The sequence below is a fragment of the Saimiri boliviensis genome, chromosome X (genome assembly GCF_048565385.1).
Source record: "Saimiri boliviensis isolate mSaiBol1 chromosome X, mSaiBol1.pri, whole genome shotgun sequence".
Classification (NCBI taxonomy): domain Eukaryota; kingdom Metazoa; phylum Chordata; class Mammalia; order Primates; family Cebidae; genus Saimiri; species Saimiri boliviensis.
Window position 1 is genome coordinate 41501002 of NC_133470.1, and position 13729 is coordinate 41514730.

The 13729-nt window shown below is 39.1% G+C and overlaps 1 protein-coding gene across 18 annotated transcripts in view; it reads left to right on the forward strand.

The window, feature by feature from the left end:
• Positions 1-13729, forward strand: part of KDM6A (lysine demethylase 6A) — a 207805-nt gene that overhangs the window by 1628 nt on the left and 192448 nt on the right. For 2 of the 18 annotated variants that reach the window (XM_074391954.1, XM_074391955.1), the window contains exon 1: positions 1-13729. This exon is cut by the window's right edge. The exons of the other annotated variants lie outside the window; for them this stretch is intronic. The gene's annotated coding sequence lies outside the window, so the exon portion shown is untranslated. 18 annotated transcript variants of the gene reach the window in all.

Below are 13729 nucleotides of genomic sequence, written 5' to 3' on the forward strand. Positions count from 1 at the left end.
GGGGAGGGAGTAGAGGTAAACATGGAAATAAATAGTAGCCGTGAATAAGCCTTTTCTTCGGAGTGTGTAGCTCAGTGGTGTTTAAAAAAAAATTACCCAAGATTATTTGCATATAGAGTTCTTGTACCTTTCACAAGCTTGGAAGCAGCATGCATAAGCGTGGTAAATGCTTATCAACCTGTAGCACATTTAGTTATCCATCCGTAAGCTGTTGAACAAAGGCTGGAGTCTCAATTTGTATGCATCAGTTTATATTTCCTGACCAAAATCTGATTTCGATGATATTTGCATACTTTCTTCGTAATTGGGACCGTGAAAGTTGGCGTGTGTGCTATAGGTGTTGTGTCCGTTAGACATTTTCTTTTCTAGCTGAAATCATAGCTTTGCATTTGACACCTAGCTTTATTGTTGGAGTTGAGAGGGAAGTTGGGAATAAGTCTAACATTTTATTCTTAAGTTGATTTTTTTTGTCTAGTTCTGAATTTTTATCTGTAGCTTGGTTTAGCAGAGTCGTTAATTCCTTTTTATCTGTAATTACACTTTTGTTTTTATTTTAAAGTGATTATAAGGAGTTTTATTGCATATAATGATTAGAAAACTAAATGGAAATAATGCTTTTTAGTAAGCCCGGCCCCTTTGACCGTTACAGAAAACTTGAATAAAACTTTGACTACGTAGGTTTTAATTGGCTTCATCACAATTATTGCTGTAAAAATGAACAGTGACTAGCTCTGGAAAGATTTAAGTGTCAGTAATTGTTGGTCTCCTGCCTTAAAGGTTTTTTTTTTTTCTCCCAATCTGAGTATTTAAAACATTTTATTTAAAAATATTTGACTACTGTCAAAGTTGTCATTCTAAAAGATTAAACAAATGATTTAAATTTAAAGAGCTTGTTTTGGAGGGATTATTGCTGGTCTGACATGGGCTGATAAAATTGCTTGCAAAGATAATTCACTTGGAAAAGTTTGGCCAAATTGATTCCTTTTGGTTGTGGTGATGAAAAAATGGAATCTGATGTTTTATGTTGAGAATGTGTAAAATGCTAGTTAATGATTTTATGTCTTAGAACGCTCGTATTCAGACAGATTCATGGTGAATAGTGCTTACCGTTGGATTTCAGATTCTAATATTAAACCGTGCAGTTATTTTTAATTTTTAAAAAATTAACCATTTTCAAATATTTTTGGGAAGTTGTGCATTACTTGATGTTTGAATACAACATCTTAAACATGAAAAACTTGTGAGGCTTCACTGTGTTTTGGGGGCTTCATGATATATAGGGTAATTTGATAAACGATTAAGTAGTTTGTTGAACTAAAGAAAAAAAATCTTCATTGCCTCAGACTCAGTGCTTGTGAGGTCCTACCTGCTTAGGTCAAGATTCAGCCTTAACATTAAAATAAAGCATTCTGTAATATGTGCTTGCAGCTGCATGTAGCTCTCGCTTGCATCTTTGTGAGCATGAACATACCAGTGGAGTGTGTAATGTAAAGCTTGACATTATATAACTTCGCACCCTATGTTTGAATTGGATTCTGAATGAAATGAATGAGCTGGAGTCCTGCTGTAGGATATATTGAATTATTTAGTTTCATCCTTCTTTTAACAGTCCTCAAAGCAGTATTTCTTTATTTTTTATGGAATGTTGAGCTATGTTGGTTTCAGAATTCTTATTCTGTGAAAGTCTTAAGAGTTGGTTTTTCTTAACTGGGCAGGTTCAAGCTACTTACCTGAGGGCAGATAATGGAATTGAGTAACTCCCAGAACTCCCTTATTTAGCTTTGGTTTTTGTCCTGCCATCCCTCAACCCTATCCAATTTAGTCTGCACTTTTTTCCTTTCTGGCAGAAATTTAGCAATTACCACTTGTTTTAAAAAATTCTTATTCCTGTGTGTTATTGGATTTTCTTTCAAGTTTTTAAAATTCACATTTGTACCTTAAGAAAAAATAACTCTTGACCTAAAAGCTTCAGTAAGTTTAAAGCATTAATTATGTTTCTTTTACTTGCCCTTTAACATATATACACATACCTGTATATTCCTTTTCCAGGTGTGAGGATAGTTTATCCAAACCACTGATTTTTCGTCATCTCCCGAATATTTTTGTCAGATTCAATTATAATAGAGTCATTGAAATTATTTTTTGTTTGTAGGATGGACATTTGATATACAATGCCTGGGGTTTTGGGTTAGAAAAATAAAGTAGTTAATACAATGTATTTTTTGTTGGTAATGTCTTTAAGGTTGTAAACAGCTAGAGCTTGCGTAATCAGAGTTCTTGTAATATAGTGTGATCTCTAACAGTTTGTTTTTGAATGCTGACCCTTAATCTTCTGGTAATGTAATAATTCAAGATTCTTATTTTTAAAATTTCAATGGAGTTATTGAAAACTAAGAGAAATATTTTAACAAATTAACTTGGGACTTTTTTAGTACATTTTTCAAAACCTTTTGGGTTAATTTTTTTTTTAAAGTAGGGTAAGGATTTGAGTTAAAGTAGAATGTATAAGAATATATACCATAAATGAAATAAGTATAAATATAGTAGTACTGCCAAGTATAGTTATAGTAATAACATAATGCTAGAGGACTGGGGAATCTTATCTGTGTCAGGGAACTAGTAGTAAAATACGCAGTTTTGAAGTGTCTTATTTTTAAGTTTTTCTTTAACATCTTAGTGGAAATGTTTTTTATAGTTCTATTAATAGAAAGATTATATAAAATAAGTTATGGATTTTATATCACTTAAAAATATATGCTCTTTTTTTCCCCCTAGGATATATTAGCATTAAAACAGTGGGTGTTTTTAATTTTTTTGATACTGGAAGTAGTTTAAGATCCATTGAAACATATTTTCTTTTTTTTTGGAAATGGAGTCTTGCTCTGTTGCCCAGGCTTGAGTACAGTGGCAGCATCTCGGCTCACTGCAGCCTCTGTCTCCTGGGTTCAAGCAGTTCTCTGCCTTAGCCTCCTAAGTAGCTGGGATTACAGGCGCCTGCCACACGTCCGGCTAAATTTTGCATTTTTAGTAGAGACTGTTTCATCATCTTGGCCAGGCTGGTCTTGAACTTCTGACCTCGTGATCTGCCCGCTTCAGTCTCCCAAAGTGCTGGGATTACAGGCATGAGCCACCACGCCCGGCCAAATAATATTTTCTTTTTTCTTTCTTTCTTTCTTTTTTTTTTTTTAAAGATAGGGTTTCACCATATTGGTCAGGCTGGTCTTGAACTCCCAACCTCAGGTGATCCGCCCACCTTGGCCTCCAAAGTGCTTAGATTACAGGCATGAGCCACCATGTCCGGCCAGAATATTTTCTTATATTTTGTTTGCTGGCATGTATGGTAGGGGGAAATTACTAGGTTAGTTCTCGAGGTGGCTTTTTTATACTATAATATTTGGATGTTGATTAAAAACATTCTGGGGTGGGGGGATTGGGAAGGGATAGCATTAGGAGAAATACCTTATGTGATGACGGGTGATGGATGCAGTAAACCACCATGGCATGTGTATACCTATGTAGCAAACCTGCACATTCTGCACACGTACCCCAGAACTTAAAGTATGATCAATGAGAAAAGAAAAAAAATCTGGAATATTACAAACCCTCTCCCCCAAAAATTCTAATTTATGTGTGTTTTTGCTGGCATGTAAAGGGATACAGGTTGAGTATCCTTTATCCAAAATGCTTGGAACCAGACGTGTTTTGGATTTGTGATTTTTTTTTTTTTTTTTTTTTTTGGATTTCAGGATATTTGCAGAATACATACCAGTTGAGCATCTCTAATCCGAAAATCTGAATTCCAAAATGCTCCAATGAGCATTTTCTTTGAGCGTGTCATGTTGATACCCAAAAAGTTTTGGTATTTAGATTTTCAAATTAGGGATGCTCAACCTGTAAATTCATTTGCAGTGCTAAAGATGGTTAGTGTTTTGGTTAGAAAAGTAATGAGACCCTGTCTCAAAAAAGAAACAACACACAAAAAACCCAAAAGAAAGTAACCTTAGAAATAATGTCATGCTTTGTGTTTGAAAACTAGGTCTTCAATTTAATGTGTTTGAAAGAGTTTTCTAGTTTGGAAGATTGTCTTCTGAAAAATTGTAGTCTTAATTTTTTACATGGACAAAGTCTTATATACTTGGTATTTCCTAAAGTTTTGATACATCCCTGGTAATAAAGATATTCTAAGAGATTATAGAACATGTTTGCATATTTGGGTACAAAATAGAACTGCAGCAATACATAAACAGGTACTTTTAAAGTTGTTTTTTTTTTGCGGGGGTCTAGCTTGTTCTGTTGAATCAATTATAAATTGAAATGCAGAACATTTGACTGCCACCTCTAGATACTTTTTTTTTGGAGACAGAGTCTCATGCTATCCCCCAGGCTGGAGTGCAGTAGAGCTATCTTGGCTCATTGTAACCTTGGCCTCCCAGGTTCAGGCTATTCTCCTGCCTCAGCCTCTTGAGTAGCAGCAGTTACAGGTGCCTGCCACCACACCTGGCTAATTTTTGTATTTATAGTAGAGACGGGGTTTCACCATGTTGGCCAGGTGGGTCTCAAACTCCTGACCCCATGTGATCCACCCGCCATGGCCTCCCAAAGTGCTGGGATTACAGGTGTGAGCCACCACACCTGGCCAATATCTTAAGTTGTTAAGAAAAACTGCCTAAGAGACGAATTTCTGTGACTTAGGTGAAGTGATGGGTTGTGTACTTTAAACCAAAATGAAAGTTCATTGCTTAGCTAGCTGCAGAGCAAGTCTTCTTCTGACTTAAATTATGTAACATTTAGTTTTTTTTTACGTAGTACCAATATTCTGTATCTTTGAAAGGATTTGTTTATTTTTACTTTGAAATTCATTGTGATTCTTTGAACTCTTTGAAATTGATGTTAATAGGTGATAACACTGCATTATTAATAATATTTTTGAAATGTGGTGTCTAGAGAGCTAATTTATGTTAAGAAAACGTCACCAGTTTGTCGAAGAATTGAAATGGTGGTTAGGCTGCTTAGGACTCACATGTATTATTTGTAGATTAGTTAATTAATGAAGTTTATTTAATGAATGCATAATTGACAGTCTTAAGTACTCATCCTGAAACTTCACATATAGTTTTATCAGTTTTCCACATTGGTTTGTAAATTATCATGACAGTAAATTAAAACAGTATTTTTTTTTTTTTTTTTTAATGTGGAGTCTCGCACTGTCATCTCGGCTGGAGTGCAGTGGTGAAATCTTGGCTCCCTGCAACTTCTGCCTCCCAGATTCAAGAGATTCTCCTGCCTCAGCCTCCTGAGTAGCTAGGATTACAGGGGCCTACCACCATACCTGGCTAATTTTTTGTATTTTTAGTAGAGACAGGGTTTCACTATGTTGACCAGTCTGGTCTCGAACTCCTGACCTTGTGATTCTCCTGCCTAGGCCTCCCAAAGTGCTGGGATTACAGGCGTGAGCCACCGCGCCTAGCCTAAAACAGTATTTCAGTGTACCCTAAGTGCAAGTCTTCTGTGCAGGCAGTATGAAGATAACATAGATATTCCTTGCCCGTATTGAACTTAAGTTCTTTAAGAGGGGGTGAGATAAGGTTAAAGATGACTAACACAGGAACATTTTTGGGAGAAGAAAAATGTGAAATACTCTGAAAGTTTATGATAAAGGTAAATTTAACAAGGTACAAGTTAGAATGGCTCTTAAAGATGAGGGTTGTTTGCTGATTGTGTTTCTCAGAGATGGTATTTCTTGATTTAGATGTTAGCAAGGCATCTTATAATTTTGTTTAGGAAAACATGATTTAAAAATCACATTGGAGCTTTTAGCAGATGTTCAAAGGATGATCTGCTGTGTGTTCTGTCCTTTGATCTCATTTTGTAGTAATATTTACCTTGTTAGGGGTTCTTGAGATCTTAAATGAGTGTTCACAGGTCTATTTGAATTTTCTGACAGTTTGGAAGGACACTCAAGAAGTACTTAATGGTCATCTTGGAGTATAAGACGCCTTTTGGGTGAGAAGGAGGGGAGATTTTAAACTTTTTATTGTATAGATTTCTATACGGCCCCCCCCCTTTTTTTTTTTTTAAATATCGTAGACATGTATTACCTAGAAAGAGGAAAAAAAGAGAAAAAGAAAAGAGAAAGAGAAAGGAAAAAAGAAAAAAAAAAGACATGTATTACCTTAAAAATAATATAACAGGCCAGGTGCAGTGGCTCACGCTTGTAATCCCAGCACTTTGGAAGGCCAAGCGGGGTGGATCACAAGGTCAAGAAATGGAGACCATCCTGGCCAACATGGTGAAACCCTGTCTCTACTAAAAATACAAAATATTAGCTGGGTGTGGTGGCGCGTGCCTGTAGTCCTAGCTGCTTGGGAGGTTGAGGCAGGAGAATCACTTGAACCTGGGAGGTGGAGGTTGCAGTGAGCTGAGATAGTGCCACTGCACTCCAGCCTAGCGACGGAACAAGACCGTCTAAAAAAACAAAACAATAAGGCCAGGCATGGTGACTCAGTCTGTAATCCTATCACTTTGGGAGGCCGAGTTGGGTGGATCATCTGAGGTCAGGAGTTCGAGACTAGCCTGGCCAACATGGGGAAACCCCCTCTCTACTAAAAACACAAAAAATTAGCTGGATGTGGTGGCTGGCACCTGTACGCCCAGCTACTTGGGAGGCTGAGGCAGGAGAACGCTTGAACCCTGGAAGTGGAGGTTGCAGTGAGCTGAGATCATCCCATTGCACTCCAGCCTGGGCGACACAGCAAGACTCTGTCTCAAAAAAAAAAAAAAAAAAAAAAATCACTCTGATAGTACACCAGAATATTATATTTTGGTTGACTAAAAATGGGTTTACACTACCATGTCTGTAGTTAGAAGAGATAATTTTGAAGGCCTTATCGCGTTTTGTTAGTCTCAAGTTGCGATGCTTTTGAACTTCATGGTCCTTCAGTGAGGGTAGGAGTGAATGGAGTAGAGATGTACCCAATTAGGTCCTGTTTCTTCGTGTTTTAGATGGCTTTGTGATAGTCACTGCACTCATTCTTCATTTTGATCTTTAGCATCTGTTTCATTGCTGACTTGACTTTTGGGTCTGATTTGGCACAGGCTGCTACTTGGGACCTGATTAAAAACTAACCTGGAAAGGTGGGAGTAATCCCTTGTTAGACAGTTTTAGGTTTCTGAACCAGTTTGTAGACTGCTTGGAACTTGGAACTTGCTTCTGTATAAACTTATATTAAAACTGTTGGTATCGTTTCATCGTGGATGTATTTTGTAATTTTCTCTGTGGTAGTGTTTTTTATTTTTATTTTTGGAAAGCCTGGAACAGAGCCTTTTTCTTTTCTTTTTTTTTTTTTTTATGATGAAGTTTTGCTCTTGTTGCCCAGGCTGCAGTGCAGTGGCGCCATCTCAGCTCACTACAACTTCCGCCTCCTGGGTTCTAGCGATTCTCTTGCTTCAAAGTAGCTGAGTTTACAAGCATGCACCACCATGCCTGGCTAATTTTTGTATTATTAGTAGAGACAGGGTTTCACTGTGTTGGCCAGGCTGGTCTTGAACTGACTTCAGTTGATCTACCCACCTCGGAGTCCCAGAGTGCTGGGATTAAAAGTGTGAGCTACTGTGCCTGGCCGAGAATTTTGTCTTTGTTAGCATGAATAGAAGATGCTGCTGCTAAGTTTATTCTCAGGAAGAAAGTTGGGCTTTGTTATAGTGAAGGTTATTATATAAGGTCATCTAATTCATTTTAGTTTAGAATGGTGGAAGAAATTGTTTTAGATAAAGGGTTGTTTTCAGACTATAGGTTTATTACCTGTTCATTAGATCTTTCTCTTTTTGGAAAAAAAAATGTTTATTAGGAAAAATTTTCAGTGTTTTCAAAAGTAGTGAAAATCAGTCATCACCCAGCTTCAACAGTTTTCAACTCATGACCAGTCCTGTTTCATCTGTATATATCTTGCCCCTCACCCATGCTCTTTTGAAGCACATCTTGGCAATCAGTCACATCATTTAATCCGTATTTGTTTCTGAAACATAGCCATGATGCCCTTACTACATGTAAAATAATTTCTTAATCTCAAATATCTATGGACCTTGTTTTTTGCTATAAGGAAGTTGAGAAATAGTTGCTTGGAAATTGAGTAGAAAACATTTAGCTGAGTATATGAGGTGAATTTTGTTTGTATTTAGATATTGTGATAGGGTTCTATGATGTAATGTTACATAATATGAGACACAAGAGGTAATTTTTCCTGTGAACTTTATGAATCGTAATTGCTTGAGTCTGGATAGTTTTTATTTTTAGAGGAAAATTTGTTTTCAAGATACTGTAGTTAAATATTTTAAGTTTTTGAATTTCAAATACCAGAATGAGAACTACAAAAGCTTCTTTCTGCTTTGCTTGATTGATTTGTGAAATATTTGTTGAACTGCTGTGGGTGAGGGAATGTGTCAAATTTTGGGGCAACCAGTAAGACCTGGCCTCTGCCCTGCAGTCAATCTGTTTGTTGGGAGAGGCTGACAGACTGAGTGATCATATGATGTAGTACGTATGATAGTAAAGATATATGCAAAGTACTGTGAGCTGTGAAGTGATTAATTAAAATATTTAAAACCTTTTATTATGGATCATTTAAAGTATGCACAGGTGTTGAAGATAGTTTAATGAACTCCTGCTTTCAACAGTTCTCCACATTTTGGAGCAGTAAGTTTAGGTTTTTTTTTTTTTTTTTTTTTTTCGAGACAGGGTCTCACTCTGTCAGCTGTTACCCAGGCTGAGTACAGAGTACAGCCATGCTATCTGGGCTTACTGCAACCTCTGCCTCCCAGGCTCAAATTATTCTCCTGTCTCAGCCTTCTGAGTAGCTGGGACTACAGGCGTGAGCCACTAAGCCTGGCTACTTTTTGTATTTTTTGTAGAGACAGGGTTTCACTGTGTTGCCCAGGCTGGTCTCCAACTCCTAGGCTCAAGGTTTATGCCTACTTCAGCCTCCCTAAGTGGTAGGATTACAGGCGTGAGCCACTGTGCCAGCTGGAGCGGTTTTTTGAGACAGAGTTTTACTCTGTCACCCAGGCTGGAGTGCAGTGGTGTGATCTTGGCTCACTGCAACCTCCACCTCCTAGGTTCAAAATGATCCTCCCGCCTCAGCCTCCTGAGCAGCTAGGATTACAGGCATGTGCCACCATGCCCAGATAATTTTTTTGATTTTTAGTAGAGATGGGGTTTCACCATGTTGGCTATGCTGGTCTTGAACTCTTGGTCTCAAGTAATCCTCTCTTCTTTGCCTGCCAAAGTGCTGGGATTACAGTCATGAGCCACTGTGCCTGGCCTGGAGCAGTTAGTTTTTACTGGAGAAGTGACAGAGAAACTACACAAAGGTTCAGCATTTAGCCTTGGTTATGAAACATGAGTAGAAATTTACCAGCTATGTAGATGTAGATTTAGCAAGAGTAAAAAGAGGGTAAAGAGTTAAAGGCGTAAGGCCGGGCACAGTGGCTCATACCTGTAATTCCAGCACTTTGGGAGGCTGAGGCTGGCGGATCACCTGAGGTCGGGAGTTGGAGACCAGCCTGACCAACATGGAGAAATTCTGTCTCTACTAAAAATACAAAATTATCTGGGTGTGGTGGTACATGCCTGTAATCCAGCTGCTCAGGAGGCTGAGACAGAGAGAATCGCTTGAACCTGGGAAGCGGAGGTTGTGGTGAGCTGAGATTGTGCCATTGCACTCCATTCTGGGCAACAAGAGTGAAACTCCATCTGGGAAAACAAAAACAAAAACAAAAACAGAGGTATAAAGTGAAATGGTGTTTGAGGAATTGTGAATAGTAGAATTTTTCAGTGAGATTGGGAAAAGATAACTGAGTGTGTGAGGAGCCCCATTACTATAGGCCATAGAATGTTTTGGGGCATTGTTAAACTCAATTCCTTAATCAGGTGAAGTGTCATGACCAGAAGTAGGTTTTATGGGAATATTACTGGCCACTGTAAGAAGAATGCGGTGTAAGGGAAAGGAGCTTCAGTACCGATGGATAGAGAGGAATGTATCAATTTTAGGATGGAATTCTGTTCCTAGCAGTTACTAGATGTGTGATCCTTGGGCAAGCAAGCATCTTTCAGAGGCTCAGTTTTCTTGTAAAGTATAAGTAGTAATACATTTCCTGCAGGCTATTGCATTTTGTGTTAGAGAAAAAAATCCAAAGTGTGTGACATTGGACTTGGTGCGTGGAAGGTGATCAGTATGAGATAATATCTTGGATAATGAAAACATCTTGGAAAAGACAAGTTTAAACTAAGGCTGTGGTTTAGGAATGGGGTGAGGTGAAGGCAGACTTAGGAACTCTTGAAAAAGGCCTTTTCTTGGCTTTCATAATATACTTGCTACTTTTGCTTTGTAGCTGACAACATCTCAGTCTTTGCAAGGAGGCTGTGTTTTAGATTCTCTTTATTCACCCTCCTCCCAATTTACATACATGTTTGACTGCCTACTTGACTACCTTGGTATCTTGAAGGTGCCTCAAACTGAATTTATAATTGTCTTTAATGTTCATTATCTTAGTAAATGTCACCACTACCCATGCCAGAAACCTTGGAATAGTTGTTAACATCTCTTTTTCTCAATTCCTAATCATCAGACCTCATCATTTCTACTTTTTTTTTTTTTTTTTTTTTAATAGACAGAATCTCACTTTGTTACCCAGACTGAGTGCTTTGGCATGATCACCGCTCACTACACAGCCTGACCTCCCAGGCTCAAGTGTATCGTTCCACCTTAGCCTCTCAAGTAGCTGGGACTAGAGGCATGTGCCAGCACGTGTGGCTAATTTTTTTTTTGACAGTTTTTTGTAGAGATGAGCTCTTGCTATGTTGCCTGGGTTGGTCTTGAACTCTTGAACACAAGTGATCTTCTGGTCTTCGCTGCCAAAGTGCTGGGATTACAGGCATGAGCCACTGTGCCTGGCCTACATTTTAAATCTTAAATCCGTTTCCTTCCATCCCCACTTCCCCCATCCTAATTGCAGTCATGATACTGTCTTTGACTTTTGAAATACCTTCATGCAATTTTTTTGAATATAGGTATACTTGCACATAGTACAAAATTGAAAAGTTATAGAAAGGATGTTACAGTGAAAATCACCCCCTGTGCTTGCTTTGGCAGTGCGTATACCAAAACTGGAACTATACAGAGAAGAGTAGTATTGCTAAAAATTAAAAAAAAAAAAAAAATTCTAGCAGGGCACTGTAGCTCATGCATGTAATCCCAGCCACTTTGGGAGGCCAAGGTAGGTGTATCACGAGGTCAGGAGTTTGAGACCAGCCTGGCAAACACAGTGAAATCCCATCTCTACTAAAAATACAAAATAAAATTAGCCGGGCGCGGTGGCGGGAGCCTGTAGTCCCAGCTACTTGGAATGCTGAGGCAGGAGAATCGCTTGAACCCAGGAGGCGGAGGTTGCAGTGAGCCAAGATTGCACCACTGCACTCCAGCCTGGGTGACAGAGTGAGACAGAGTGTCTCTCACTTCTGTTTTTTTAAGAGACAGCCACTGATAAAAGTTCATTGGGTAGCTTTTCATATTTCAGGCATATTCTGTTAGATATTTTTATCACAAAAATGAGATCATACTGTATATTGTTAAAATGCTTTGTTAATTTTACTGCTTGCTATATGAAAATACTGGTAGTTTTTTTTTTTTTTTTTTTTTTTTTTGGAGATGGAGTCTCACTCTGTTGCCCAGCCTGAAGTGCAGTGGCAAGATCTTGGCTCCCGGGTTTAAGTAATTTCCTGCCTCAGCTTCCCCTGTAGCTGGGACTACAGGTGCATGCCACCATGCCTGGCTAAGTTTTTTTATTTGTCCCTTTTTAAATTTTATTTCTTTTTTATTTATTTTTTAAGATGGGATTTCACCATGATGGCCAGGCTGGTCTTGAACTCCTGACCTCAGGTGATCCACCCACCTCGGCCTCCCAAAGTGCTAGGATTACAGGCGTGAGCCACGGCGCCCGGCCCTAGCTAAGTTTTTGTGTAGTTTTAATAGAGACAGGGTTTCGCCTTGTCAGGCTGGTCTCAAGCTCCTGACTTTGTGATACGCCCGCCTCGGCCTCCCAAAGTGCTGGAATTACTGGTGTGAGCCACCGTGCTCAGCCCTGGTAGTTTTTATATCCATTTGTCTTGGGTTCAAGTAGTGAGATACTGGTGAGGGGATTTATTTGGGTAATAAAAGCTTTTTGAGTTTGAGGTTCTGTTACTCCTTTGATACATGGTATTGAATGTAGAAATTATTAATCATGCGAAGGTCTTAATGAAAGTGTGTTCACATGTGTTTTTCTAAGATAGTAGTTACTTAATTTTATATACTGTGAACTCTTTTTTTTTTTTTGGAGACGTTGTCTCGCTCTGCTGTCCAGGCTGGAATGCAGTGACATGATCTCTGCTGACTGCAACCTCCATCTCCTGGGTTCAAGCAATTCTCCTGCCTCAGTCTCCCAAGTAGCTGGGATTACAGGTGTGTGCCACCATGCCTGGCTCATTTTTTGTGTTTTTAATAGAGACGAGGTTTCACTATGTTGGCCAGGCTGGTCTCAAACTCCTGACCTCATGATCAGCCTGCATCAGCTTCGCAAAGTGCTGGGATTACAAGCGTGAGCCACCGCTCCATGCTTACTATGAATTCTTGATTGGAATAATTGGCAAATTTTGCCTTCATTGCTGTGACTGATTACTAGGACCCATGAATACTAACAGTTCATTCCCTGAATGTGTATAGAAGTAGCCACAGTTACACTACTTACTATTTTTTATTTTGAGATGGAGTCTTGCCCTGTTGCCCAGGCTGGAGTGCAGTGGCACAATCTTGGCTCACTGCAACCTCCACCTCCCCCTCCCGGGTTGAATCCGTCCCAGGTTCAAGCCATTCTGCGTCAGCTTCCTGAGTAGCTGTAGCTGTGATTACAGGTGCCTGACACCATGCCCTGCTAATTTTTTGTGTTTTCAGTAGAGACGGGGTTTCACCCTTTTGGCCAGGCTGCTCTCGAGCTCCTGACCTTGTGATCTGCTGCCTTGGCCTCCCAGAGTGCTGGGATTACAGGCGTGAGCCACCGCGCCCGGACTACTTACTGTCTCGTAATTGTAAGATTCATTTATTTTCATTAGTTATTCTTTGTTTTTATTACAGAAAAGATAAAATAGGTAAATTTGCATTCTTGATTAGTTAAAAAAAAGTACAGCCTTTAGTGTGTTAACTTATTTTATAGATGAATATCTTTTTTTTTTTTTTTTTTTCTGGAGACAGGGCCTCACTGCCCCTGGATTCAGGTGATTCTTTCACCTCAGCCTCCTGAGTAGCTGGGCCTACAGGGGTACACCACCATTCTCAGTTAGTTTTTGTATTTTTTGGTAGAGAGAGGGTTTCACCATGTAGGCCAGGCTGGTCTCGAACTCCTAACCTCAAGCGATCTGCCCGCCTCGGCCTCTGAAAGTTCTGGGATTACAGACAAGAGCCACCATGCCCAGCCCAGAATATCTTTATTTTTGTTATAAAGATGAAAAATTTGGTGATAGGGCTCGGACAATAGTGCTTTTCTGCAGTCAGTGTACCCCTTGAGTGTCGGTAACTCTTTAGCTACATACATATATGATTTCAGAGCGTGTAGGGAATCTTGCTTGAAGCTCAACTGTGGATATTGGTTCAATATTTTCTTTTTTTTTTTTTTGGAGACGGAGTCTCACTCTGTTGCCCAG